The sequence below is a fragment of the Papio anubis genome, chromosome X, assembly GCF_008728515.1.
Source record: "Papio anubis isolate 15944 chromosome X, Panubis1.0, whole genome shotgun sequence".
In the NCBI taxonomy this organism is placed as follows: Eukaryota; Metazoa; Chordata; class Mammalia; order Primates; family Cercopithecidae; genus Papio; species Papio anubis.
Genome location: NC_044996.1, coordinates 87,925,981 through 87,939,678, shown reverse-complemented (window position 1 = coordinate 87,939,678; position 13,698 = coordinate 87,925,981). Strand labels below are relative to the sequence as shown.

The 13,698-nt window shown below is 38.8% G+C and overlaps 1 pseudogene; it reads right to left on the bottom strand.

Moving 5' to 3' along the window:
• Nucleotides 1-3,549: 3,549 nt before the first annotated feature.
• On the bottom strand, nt 3,550-12,441 carry LOC101010846 (annotated as a pseudogene).
• Between the last annotated feature and the right edge of the window lie 1,257 nt (nt 12,442-13,698).

The window sequence follows — 13,698 nt, the reverse complement described above, 5'->3', positions numbered from 1 at the left end:
TGAGCATGGTATGTTCCTTCCACTGGTTTTGGTGTCCTCTTTATTTCACCTTCGGAGCAAGTGGTTTGTAACTCTCCTAAGAAGAGGTCCTTACATCCTTTGTAAGTTGATTTTATAGGTACTTTATTTTTAGTTATAATTGTGAATAGAAGTTCATCATATGATGGTTCTCTGTTTGTCTGTTACTGGTGTATAAGAATGCTTGTGATTTTTGCACATTAATTTTGTGTCCGAGACTTTGCTGAAGTTTCTTAATGCTTATGGAGATCTAGGCTGAGACAATGGGTTTCTAAATATACAACTGCCAATTCCTGCAAACAGGGACACAATTTGACTTCTTTCCAACTGGAATAATTCCCTCTTTGATTTCTCTCTCTCTTGCCTGATTGCCCCTCAGCCACACTCATGTTGAATTAGGAGTGGCGGAGAGGGCATCCCTGTCTTGTACCAGCTTCAGCGAATTTCTTCCAGCCTTGGCCCATCCAGCATGATACAATGGGCTTCAGCAAGAAATAGCCTTTTATTAGATACTTCCACTGTACAATGGTAATTTTGAGAGAGCTCTTTAGCATGAAGGGCTGTTGAATTCCAATGTCATTCTTTCTTCTGCATCTACGAGATAACTTGGTTTTTGGTTCCTTGGTCTCATTATATGCTGATTACATTTATTGATTTGTGACATATTGTTGAAGCAGCCTTGCATCCGAGGATAGCCTACTGATCATGGTGGATATAGCTTTTTGATGTGCTGAAGGATCCAGCTTGCCTTGCATTTATTGAGGATTTTGCACGATGTTCATCAGGATATTGGTCTAAAATTTCTTTTTTTGTTGTGTCTGCTGGTGGCTTTGCATGGACGGATGTTGGCCTCATAAAATGGAAGCAAGGAGGATTCCTCTTTTCTATTGATTGAATTATTCTGTGGCTGAATGGTACCAGCTCTCCCTTGTACCTCTGCAGAATTCAGCTGTGAATCCATCTCATTCAATTAGTTGGCAGGCTATTAATTATTGCCTCAATTTCAGAGCCTACTATTGTCTATCTTAGGGATTCAAATCTCTTCCTGGTTTTAGCCCTCTTGGAAGAGGAGTGCAAGTGTCCAGGAAATCATCCCACTTCCCTTCCAGATCTTAAGCCTATCTACAGAGGTGTTTATAGTATTCCCATGAATATAGACATAGGTGGGGCCTATGAGATATCCCCTTTGCATTTTTATATTGCATCTATTTGATTCTTCTCTTCTCTTTTATTAGTTCCATATAGTCTATTAATTTTGTTGACTTTTTCAAAAAACCAACTCCTGGATTCATTGATTTTTTGGAGGGTTTTTTGTGTCTCTACTCCTTCAGTTCTGCTCTGATCTTAAAGGTGAAAAGATCTAAAATTGACACTCTAACATCACAATTAAAAGAACTAGAGAAGCAAGAGCAAACACATTCAAAAGCTAGCAGAAGACAAGAAATATAGCTTCATCTTCTAATTCTAAATTTACACTTTTAAGTCTGTAAAACTACTGAATAATAAAATAATCTAAAGTTATTCTCAATTTACTTGGCAAAACGGGAGATGTAATAGAGTACTAGAAAATTCTTCTAGCCTGGGCAATATAGTGACACCCCACCTGTAAAAATACAACCAAAAAAAACCAAACCAAACCAAACCAAAACAAAACAAAACAAAACTAGCCGGGCATGGTAGTGCACTTACTTGTAGTCCTGGCTACTTGGTAGGCTGAGGTGGGAGGATCACTTGAGCCTGGTAGATAGAGACATCTCTAGGTAATCGTAGCATTCCATACCTAAAATTATTGTTAATTCTAATTAATGTTAATTCTAACTGATAATGATAGCTAGCAATAAAAATCATTTGAAAAAGACACACAGAGAATAATTATAATCAGTTCATTTTCTTATTGTCACCATCTGTCAATCTCATAGAAGTGAAGGCAAAAAAAGGCAGCTTCCTACTGTGAACCTTGATTGTTCATTAAATTTACAATATACACTTAGTGAAATGCCAAAAGATGTTCTGGTTTTAAAAGCTTACCACCAGTCTTTTGATTGCATTTTAAAAGTGCCTATTTACTTGTTTTTTAGGTGTCTAAATCTGATGAAGATGGTAGGGCCCACAAGGAGATGGCTTTGTTGATACATTTGTGTGCTGTCTTAGAATTATCTATAATGTGTAAAAGGATAACTTTTTACCACTCCACTGACTGAGGTCATCGAGTTCTAGTAGAAATGGATTTATTTTATGAGTAGTAACTTAAACCTAAACCTATACAATCTGGACATCCAACAACATCTGATTGTCTGCTGGAAACTTATTTGCATGCCGATTAATCTTAAATGTTGGATGTTAATATCTAGTTGTTCTTTATATTCTCACTGAAATTTAGTCAATAGTTTAGAGATTCTTTTCCTTTGGTCCAGTCCTAAAATGACTACATTTTCATACTTCCGAAGCGGAAAAGGTGAGATTTGATAATTAAGGCTATTCCAACATTAAAATATCCATAATTGACTGCCTTCCTTAAGTTTAACTGATATATCATTCATTCATTAAGTCACTTATTGGACAAATCTTTTACAGAACACCAGCTATAAGACTGAAAAAAAAAAAAAACTACATAAGCTCATTAACTCTTGGAGATTAATATATAACAGGTGAGCTAGATGTTTACACAAATGTGACCTAACAGATACAAAAAATAGGAAATAAAGCTTGTCAGTATAACAGAGGTAGTGATTTGTGAGTACCAACTAAAAAAAGAAATTCTCAGGCACAGTGTTGAGTGCCTGTAGTCCCAGCTAGTTGGTAGGCTGAGGCAGGATTGCTTGATCCCAGGAGTTGGATGTCAGCCTGGGCAACACAGAAAAAAATTGCTAAGAGGAGAGAATACTTACATTTAGGTTCTTGTCACAAAAATAACATAAATAAATCAAGAGGAAACTAAAAAATTTCAGTAAAACTATTAATAAACGAAATGAGAAGTCACGCAAACCTAACACTTTTGTCCTGATCATCACCTCCCATCATCTAATAAAGGATTATAAGGCTAAATTGACAAAGGGGAAGAGGAGTAAGGGCTGGTGAAATGAGAAGTTGTAGGTAAATTATCTGAATAGACCCGTCTTGGTCTTTAGCTGTTAGTGTTGCCTCAATTTGCCAGAAATGATTATATGACAGGGAAGCTGAAAATAATTTGAAGATAACTCAGAGCAAAGACAGCCCAAGGCTTTTTGGTCATTCTTGTTTCAAAGGGTCCTGGGTATCTCAAATTTCCTGATGTTTCTTGCATTCCAAGTCTCACCTAGACCTTTAGCCCCTGCAAATGGGGATGAGAAAGGGTGAGTATGAGATAATGATGTGAGCATAAATCCTATGTAGTTGGGATTAAAAGGACAAAAGATGACTAAAAGGAAAGAAAACAAAAGGTAAAGTCATGAAAATCTATGTGAATAAAATAAATTCAAATGATTTAAATTTATACAGGAATAAATTTACAAGAATACAAAGACGCTTTATCCTCTAAGTACCTAAATGTTGAACCAATCCCTACCATCTCCTTTTTCCACAAAATACAAGATACTATACAATTCCTGTTATGGGGACCACTAGGAAGGAACATGTAGTTGAAAACACATAGTTAAAAGAATTTTGGATTCAAATTCATCAGAGTACCAATTCTACTTACCATGTTTTCATAAAGGCCATCGGAAGACTTGTCACACTGTTCAAAGGCCCAATGGTAAGACTTCTGATGAGACCAAACAGGTCACATTAAATCAATAGAATATCTTAGACATAAAACCAGTATGACTAAATCCAAAACATATCACATGAAGTACCTCATGTACAATACAAACCTACTTTACTAAATAAATGAAACACAGGTGACTGCGCTCTGGGAGAACATTGAGTGCCTGATGGCCTCTTCACAGTCTTCTCTGAGACTCCACTGCCACTTCTACCTGGGCAAGCCTAATGGTGCAGCCATGAAGTTTGTAACCATCTTGTCTTATTAATGCCATGGTGCCAGACTGCACCACAACACCAGCTGGCACATGACAGAGGATTCATGCTCGTGGGAATCATATTTGTCACCAATGGATGTCAGTTTCTCCAGGCCATGCTTGGCAAACACACTTTTCAGCTTTGCTTCTAAAAGTGACAACCATTGGATGACCTTCTCCAGAGTGAGCTTCTGGTCCCCAGGCTCTGACTCTTCAGAAATGCACTCTGTAGTCTTCTCCAAAATGTCAGCCACCTCCACCAAGTCCTTACAGAAACTCTGGATTCCAAATATTTTGGCATCTTCCACACATCTCTGGGTTCACCTCCTTATGTTTTCACAATCAGCTACAGCTCTCTGGTATCTCACCGTTAAATCTTGGACTTCCTTCTCCAGTTTAACAGCTTTTACCCTTAAGGCTTGTTAAGCAAGAGAGGGCCCAAGCTTATCAGGAGGGTCCTCAGAATGGCAGTCCTCACCAGCTGTTCCCTGGGTGGCAGTGGGTGGTTTTCTGTTTCTGCATTAGTTTGCTGACGATAATGGCTTCCAGTTTCATCCATGTTTCTGCAAAGGACATGATCTAGTGCCCTTTTATGGCTGCATAGTATTCCATGGTATATATGTACCACATTTTCTTTATCCAACCTATCATTGATGGGCATTTGGGCTGATTCCATGTCTTTTCTATTGTGAATAATGCTTCAGTGAACATATGCATGCATGTATCTTTATAATAGAATGATTTATATTCTTTTGGGTATATACTCAGGAATGGGATTGCTGGCTCAAATGGTATTTCTGGTTCTTAATCTTTGAGGAATCACCCTACTACCTTCCACAATGGATGAACTAATTCACATTCCCACCAACAGTGTAAAAGTGTTGTTATTTCTTTTCAACCTTGCTAGCATCTGTTGTTTCTTGACTTTTTAATAGTTGACATTCTGACTGGCATGGTATCTCGTTGTGTTTTTTATTTGCATTTCTCTAATAATCAGTGATGTTGAGCTATTCTTCACGGGTTTGTTGGCCTCATGAACGTCTCAGTTTTTTTCAGAAGTGTCTGTTCAAGTCCTTTGCCCCCTTTTTAATGGGATTGTATTATTTTTAATGGTAAATTTGGTAAAATTCCTTGTAAATTCTGGATAATAGACCTTTGTCAGATAGATAGATTGCAACAGTTTCTCCCCATTCTATAGATTGTCTGCTCTCTCTGGTAATAGTTTTGTTTGCTGTGCAGAAACTCTTTAGTTTAATTAGATCCAATTCATCAATTTTTGATTTTGTTGCAATTGCTTTCAACAATTTCATCATAAAGTCTTTGCACATGCCTATATCCTGAATGACACAGCCTAGATTTTCTTCTAGGGATTTTATGGTTTTGGGTTTTACATTTAAGTCTTTAATCCAGCTTGAGTTAATTTTTGTGTAAGTTGTAAGAAAGGAATCCTGTTTCAATTTTCTGCCTATGGCTAGCCAGTTCTCCCAGCACCATTTATTAAATAGGGAATCCTTTCCCCATTGCTTGTTTTTTGGGGGTTTGTCGAAGATGGGATGATTGTAGATGTGCTGTTTTACTTCTGAGTTCTCTATTCTCTTCCATTGGTCTATGTGCCTGTTTCTGTACAAGTACCATGCTGTTTTGTTTATTGTGGCCTTGTAGTATAGTTTGAAGTAGGGTAATGTGATGCCTCCAGCTTTGTTGTTTTTGCTTAGGATTGTCTTGGCTAAGTGACCTCTTTTTTGGTTTTATATGAATTTTAAAATCGGGTTTTTTTTTTCTAATTCTATGAAGAATGTCAGTGGTAAGTCAATTGGAATACCACTGAATCCATAAATTACTTTGGGCACTATGGCCATGTTTATGATATTGATTCTTCCTATACATGAGCATGGAATGGTTTTCCATCTGCTTGTGTCCTCTCTGATTTCCTTGAGCAGTTGTTTGTAGTCCTCCTTGAAGAGGTCCTTCACTTCCCTTGTTAGCTGTATTTCTAGGTATTTTACTTTCTTTGTGGCAATTGTGAATGGGAACTCATCTATGATTTGGGTCTCTGCTCATCTATTGTTGGTGTATAGGAATGCTTGTGATTTCTGCACATAGATTTTGTATCCTGAGACTTTGCTAAACTTGCTCAACAGCTTAAGAAACTTTTGGGTTGAGACAATGGGGTCTTTTAGATATAGGATTATGCCATCTACAAACAAAGACAATTTGACTTCCTCTCTTCCTATTTGAATACCCTTTATTTCTTTCTCTTGCCTGATTGTCCTGGCCAGAACTTCTATCACTATGTTAAATAAGAGGGATGAGGGAGGGCATCCTCGTCTTGTACCAGTTTTCCAGGAGAATGCCTCCAGCTTTTGAAATTCAGTATGATATTGGCTGTGGATTTGTCATAAATAACTCTTATTATTTTGAGGTATGTTCCATCAATACATAGTTTATTGAGAGTTTTAAACATGAAGAGATGTTGAATTTTATCAAATTCAAGGCCTTTTCTGCATCTATGGAGATATTCATGTGGTTTTTCCCTTTAATTCTATTTTTGTGATGAATTGTGTTTATTGATTTTTGTATGTTGAACCGGCCTTGCATCCCGTGGATGAAGCTAACTTGATCATGGTGCATAAGATTTTTTATGTGCTGCTGGATTCGGTTTGCCAGTATTTTATTGAGGATATTTGCACCAATGTTCATCATGAATATTGGCCTGAAGTGTTGTGTTGTTATTGTTGTTGTATCTCTGCCAATTTTTTGTATCAGGATGATGTTGGCCTCATAAAATGAGTTAGGGAGGAGTCCCTTCTTTTCAATTGTTTGTAATAGTTTCAGAAGAAATGGTACAAGCTCCTCTTTGTATCTCTGGTAAAATTCAGCTGAAAATCCATCTGGACGTGTTTTTTTGTTTTTGTTTTTGTTTTCTTTTTGGTAGACTATTTATTGCTTCCTCAATTTCAGAACTTGCTATTGGTCTATTCAGGGATTCAACTTCTTTCTGGTTCAGATTTTGGAGGGTGTAGGTGTCCAGGAATTTATCCATTTCTTCTAAGTTTTCTAGTTTATTTGCATAGAGGTGTTTATAGTATTCTCTGATGGCTGTTTGTATTCCTTTGGGTACAGTGGTGGTATCCCCTTTATCATTTCTGATTGTGTTTATTTGAAACTTCTTTGTTTTCTTCTTTATTAATCTTATTAGTGGTCTATTTTGTTGACTTTTTCAAATAAACAGTTCCTGGATTTGTAGATTTTTTTGAAGGGTTTTTTCGTGTCTCTGTCTGCTTCAGTTCCACTCTAAGCTTAGTTATTTCCTGTCTTTTGCTAGCTCTGGAGTTTGTATGCTCTTGGTTCTCTAGTTCTTTTACTTGTGATGTTAGGGTGTAGATTTGAGATCTTTCTAGCTTTTCAATGTGGGCATTTAGTGCTATAAATTTCCCTCTTAATACTACTTTAGGTGTGTCCCAGAGATTCTGGTACATTGTCTCTTTTTTTCTCATTGTTTTCAAATAACTTCTTGATTTCTGCCTTAATTTCATTATTTACCCAGGAGTCATTCAGGAGTATGTTGTTCGATTTCCATGTAGTTGTGTGGTTTTGAGTGGGTTTTTTAATATTGAGTTCTCATTTGATTGTGCTGTGGTCTGAGAGATTGTTTGTTATGATTTCAGGATTTTTGTATTTGCTGAGGAGTGTTTTACTTCCAATTATGTGATCAATTTTAGAGTAAGTGTCATGTGGTGCCAAAAAGATGTATATTCTGTTGTTTTGGGGTGGAGAGTTCTGTAGATATCTATCAGGTTCGCTTTGTCTAGAGCTGAGTTCAAATCCTGAATATCTTTGTTAATTTTCTGCCTTCATGATGTGTCTAATACTGACAGTGGGGTATTAAAGTCTCCCACTATAATTGTGTAGGGGTCTAAGTCTCTGTGTAGGTCTCTAAGAACTTGTTTTATGAATCTGGGTGCTCTTGTATTAGGTGCACATATATTTAATGTAGTTGGTTTATTTTGTTGAATTGAACCCTTTAACATTATGTAATGCCCTTCTTTGTCTTTTTTGACCTTTGTTGGTTTAAAGTCTATTTTGTCAGAAACTAGTATTGCAACATCTGCTTTTGTCTGCTTTCCATTTGCTTGGTAAATTTTCCTCCATCCCTTTACTCTGAGTCTATGTGTGTCTTTGCACATGAGATGTGTCTCTTGAATGCAGCACACCAATGGGTCTTGTCTTTGTATCCAGCTTGCCATTTTGTGTCTTTTAATTGGGGCATTTAGCCCATTTACATTTAAGGTTAATCTTGTTATGTTTGAGTTTGAACCTCTCATCATTATGTTCACTGGTTAGTTTTGCAGACTTATTAATGTTGTTGCTTCATAGTGTCATTGGTCTGTGTATTTCAGTATGTTTTTGTAGTGGCTGGTAATGGTTTTTCCTGTCCATGTTTAGTGCTTCCTTGAGGAAGGCCTGGTGGTGACAAAATCCCTTAGCATTTGCTTGTCTGAAAAAGCTTTTATTTCTCCTTCGCTTATGAAGCTTAGTTTGGCCAAATAAACTCTGGGTTGGAATTTCTTTTCTTTATGCATTTTGAATATTAGTCCCCCGCCCCCCTAATCTCTTCTGGGATGCAGGGTTTGGGCTAAGAGGTTAGCTGTTAATCTGATGGGCTTCCCTTTGTAGGTGACCTGGCCTTTCTCTCTTTCTGCCCTTAACATTTTTTCCCCTCATTTTTACCTTAGAGAATCGATGATAATGTGTCTTGAGGTAGATCTGTTCATGAAGTATCTTATTAGGGTTTTTTGGATTTCCTGAATTTGAATATTGGCCTGTCTTGCTAGGTTGGGGAAGTTCTCCTGGATTATATCATTAAGTGTGTTTTCCAACTTTTCTCCAACCTCCCAATCTCTTTCAGGTACTCCAATTAGTTGTAGGTTCAGTCTTTTTACATAGTCCCATAATTATCGGAGGTTTTGTTTGTTCCTTTTCATTCTTTCTTCTCTAATCTTGTCTGCCTGCCTTATTTCAGCAAGATAGTCTTTATGCTTTGTTATTCTCTCTCCTGCTTGGTCTATTTGACTATTAATGCTTGTTTTTGCATCATTAAGTTTTTGTGTTGTGTTATTCAGCTACATCAGGTCGTTTATGTTTCTCTCTGGACTGGTTTTTCTAGTTAACAGCTCCTGTAATCTTTTATCACGGTTCTTAGCTTCTCTGCATTGGGTAAGAACTTAATCCTTTGGCTCAACCAAATTCATTATTACCCACTTTCTAAAGCCCACTTCTATCAGTTCATCCATCTCAGTGTCAGCCCCATTCTGTGCCCTTGCTGGTTAAGTGTTGCAATCATTTGGAAGAGAAGAGGCATTCTGGCTTTGGGAATTTGCAGCATTTTTGCACTGGTTTTTCCTCATCTTTATTGTTTTCCTCATCTTCATTGATTGTTCCTCATCTTCATTGATTTTTCCTCATCCACCTCTGATCTTTCAGGCTGATGACCTTTGGATGGGTTTTTGTGGGATCTTTTTTGTTGATGTTGTTGTTACTTTTTATTCATGTTTGGTTTTTTGTTCGTTTGTTTGTTTTCTAAAAGTCAGGCCCCTCTTCTGTAGGTCTGCTGCAATTTACTGGGGTTCACTCTAGACCCTGTTTGCCTTGTATCACCAGTGAAGGTTGCAGAACAGCAGAGATTGCTTCCTGCTCCTTCCTCCAGAAGTTTTTTTCCACAGGGGCACCAACCTGATGCCAGCCAGAGCTCTCCTGTCTGAGGTGTCTACTGACCCCTGTTGGGAGGTCTCACCCAGACAGGAGGCACTGGGTCAGGGACCCTCTTAAGGAGACAGTCTGTCCCTTAGCAGGGCTGGTGTATTGTTGAAATGGGAAAAGTTTCCTTATCCTCCTCACAGGGCATGCAATGGGTGTGTGGCTCGCTTCTTTGTTGCCCCAGTGCTCAAACCCCTAAGGGGAGCAGGCAGATGGGCAAGTTGTGGGACTCTGACCTGACAGCAGTGTCTAGGGGTGAATGTTTACAGCTCCTGAGGTCCCAGTGAGTGTGTGTTATTGTGTGCTCTTTTAGTTTAGCCGTCTGTAGGTAGCTTGTGTTAGTCAGCTCAATTAGACCCTCTGCCTTATCACAAGGACAGAGGGTTTTCTGTATCCTGGGGTTTCTTGTCTTAGTGTACCAGAAGAGTCAGATCACATGTGGGCTTGGAGAATGAGTGCAAGATTTTATTGAGTGGAAGTAGCTCTCAGCAGACTGGGGAGCCAGAAGGGGATAGAGTGGGAAGGTAGTTTTCCCCTGGAGATGGGCTACTTAGCAGCTGGGCTCCTTTCCAACCACCCCAGACAAACTCCGCATAGTTCTGCTGGTCGATGCCTGCTGGCCTGCCAGTGTCTGTCGGTGTGCTCTTCCACTGGCATGCTCCTCCTAACATTCTCTCGACATCCACCTGCTTGTGTTTTCTCCCAGTGATGTGTTCTTTTCAACATCTAGCTGCTTGTGTGCATGCCCACTAGGGTCTCAGGGTTTTTATAGGCACAGGATGGGGATGTGGTATGCCAGGGTGTTCTTGGAAAATGCAACATTTGGGTATAAAAACAGAAATGCTTGTCCTCACCTAGATCTGTGGGCACAGGCCTGGGGGTGAAACCCTAGCCAGGGACCAGACCCTTCCCTTCCCACGACTTCCCTGCCCACCTCCCATATCACTATGTTGGGGGAGTCCCCCTCATTGGGATCAGCTGATTTCTTCAGAGCCAGCAGGAAGGAAAAATTAAGTCTGCTGAACCCGGGACTATGGCCAAGCCTCCCCCCAGGTGCTCTATACTAGGGAGGTGAGAATTATGTTTATAAGCCCTTGACTGGAGCTGGTGGACTTCCTGCGGGATGCCCTGCCTGGTGAGGAGGGATCTAAAGGAGTCTGGGCACAGCTGCTTTGCTGTAATGTGGAGAATTCTGCCCAGCCCAAACCTCCAAGTCTCCTTAGCACTGTCAGGACACAAGCACCTACTAAAGCCACAGTAATGGCAGTCACCCTTCCCTCCTCTCAGAACTTGGTCATCCCAGGCAAACTCCAGACTACTGTGCTGGCAATGGGGATTTCAAGCCAGTGATTCTTAGCTTGCTGGGTTCCGTGTAAGTGGGACTTGCTGAGTGAGACTGCTTGGCTCCCCAGCTTCAGCCCCATTTCCACTGGAGTGAATGGTTATCCTGTCTCCCTAGAGTTCCAGGTGCCACTGGAGTATGTAAAAATTCCTGCAGCTTAGTGCCTGCCTGAATAGTGACCCAGTTTCATGCTTAAGACCCAGGGCCTGGTGGTACAGGCCTGATCTGAAGACTGCAAAACTCCATGGGAAAAGTGTAGTACTCCTGGTGGGTAGCACAGTCTCTCATCTCTTCCCTTGACTGGGGGAGGGAGGTCCCCCCACTCCATGCACTTCTCAGGTAAAGTGTCACCCCAACTTGCTTCTGCTCACTCTCCATGGGTCACGCCCACTACCTAGCCGGTTCCAATGAGATGAACTGGGTACCTCGGTTGGAAATGCAGAAATTACCCACCTTCTGCATTGGTCTCACTGGGAGCTACAGACCAGAGCTGTTACTATTCCAATTATTTTAACTTTTCACTTCCACCAATAAGCAAGAACATGCAAAGTTTGTCTTTCTGTGTCTGGCTTATTTCACTTAAAATAATAACATTCAATCCCATCCATGCTGCTGCTAATGACAGAATCTCATTCTTTTTTATGACTGAATAGTACTCCATTGTTTATATGTACCACATTTTCTTTATCCATTCATCTCTTCATGGACATTTAGGTTGCCTCCAAATCTTGACTATTGTAAACAATGCTGCAATAAACATAGGAGTTTAGATATCTCTTCCATTTACTGATTTCCTTTCTTTTGACTATATATCTAGAAGTGGAATTGCTGGCTTGTGTGTTAGCTCTCTTTTTAGTTTTTTGAGAAACCTCCAAACTGTTCTCTCCAGTGGTTATACTAATCTAATTTTCACCAACAGTGTATGAGTGTTCCCTTTTCTTCACATTCTCACCAGCATTTGTTATTGCCTGACTTTCGGATAAAAGTAATTTTAACGGGGGTAAGATGGCATCTAATTGTAGTTTTGATATGCATTTCTCTGATGATTAATAATGTTCAGCAGCTTTTCATATACTTGTATGCCCTTTGTATGTCTTCCTTTGAAAAGTTTCTATTCAGATCTTTTGCCCATTTTTGTAATTATTTCTCTAGTTGCAAACACCTAGCTTTAAAAAACATGTCTTGCATATCCACAGCTGTTTCTATACTGCTTTCCCCTCCAATCTCCAACTGGATAACTACATGTTACTTTACCACTCCATACTCACTTTGAATAGCAACCAAGTCATTTTGGGATGATGATACTTTGAAACAACCAAGTAACATCGCTGACAATCTTTCTACATTGATTTCCTTTTAGGAGAATATTGTTTGCTTGTTTAATGAATGTATGAACATGTTAAACTTTGTCTTTTATGGCTGACAGCTCAAGATAATTCCTCAGACAATTTTTTGATGAGCGCCTTCTTGAAACATTTGGTCTCTCCTTTTTATCAGCCACTGCTCAGTGATCTTTGGGAATACTCTCAATCCTTTTATTGATTTTGATCCTTTCCTTTTTCTTTCTATCTGTGAGCCCCTAATAACCCCAATGAAGACCAGAAAGCAAGGGAAGGGTAGTACTAGTGATACAAAATCCTGATGTTTTTAACAGAAATAAGCAATTTAAAAAACACTCTATCATAAAATTGACAGACAGGTGGCATGCACCTGTAGTTCCAGTCACTAAGCAGTTGTAGGTATGTGGGCTACTTGAACCCAAGAGTTTGAGACTGCAGTGAGCTATGATCACACCACTTCACTCCATCCTAGATGACAGAGTAAGACCTTCTTCCTAAAACATAAAAAATAAAGCTCTAAAGCCTTTGAAAGTGTCTACAGATCCCATTCAGAATCTCCATGAAATTCTATCAAATTCTGCAAATTACTGTGTTTAAATTTGTTATTACCTCAAGTACTGGTATTCAAAACAGGGAATTTTTCTTATTCAATTTTATTGCTTTTCTATTTTAATAATTAAAATTACAATAATATTTTATACTATTTATTGCAAATATATGTTATTTCAGTTACATAACAAGATTAAATATACATTGTGGGCTAATAGACATAATCACCACTTATAGTATTGCCTCTATGAAAAACTACACTTTGAGTTATTACACCAAAACTTGCAAGTGAAGTTTTGAAATATGATAACTTTGTAAATTAGTGACTAACTATATATTTAGCTGTAACCTCTCATCTGCACTTCAGTATCATATTTCCAACTGCCTTCAGGACACCTCTATTTCTATTTAAAGCTGTCAGTAAGTTCAAAATGTCTAAAATCAAATTCATTACATTCTCTAACCGTTCCTTTACTGCCCCTTCCCTTATATCTCAAGCTTCAAGTCTCAGTTGCTAAACAAAGTACTTTTGTTTGTTGTTTTCATCTTGTTTTTAAACTGTTTTGACTTACTCATGCCAATGCTGAGATTTCCTTTCTCTGAACTCATGACATTTGATTCTCCAGTCATGCCAGCCTTGGCGGACGATCAAGGCTTGGCAAAAGATGCACTAGCATTTTCTTGGAGAATTATG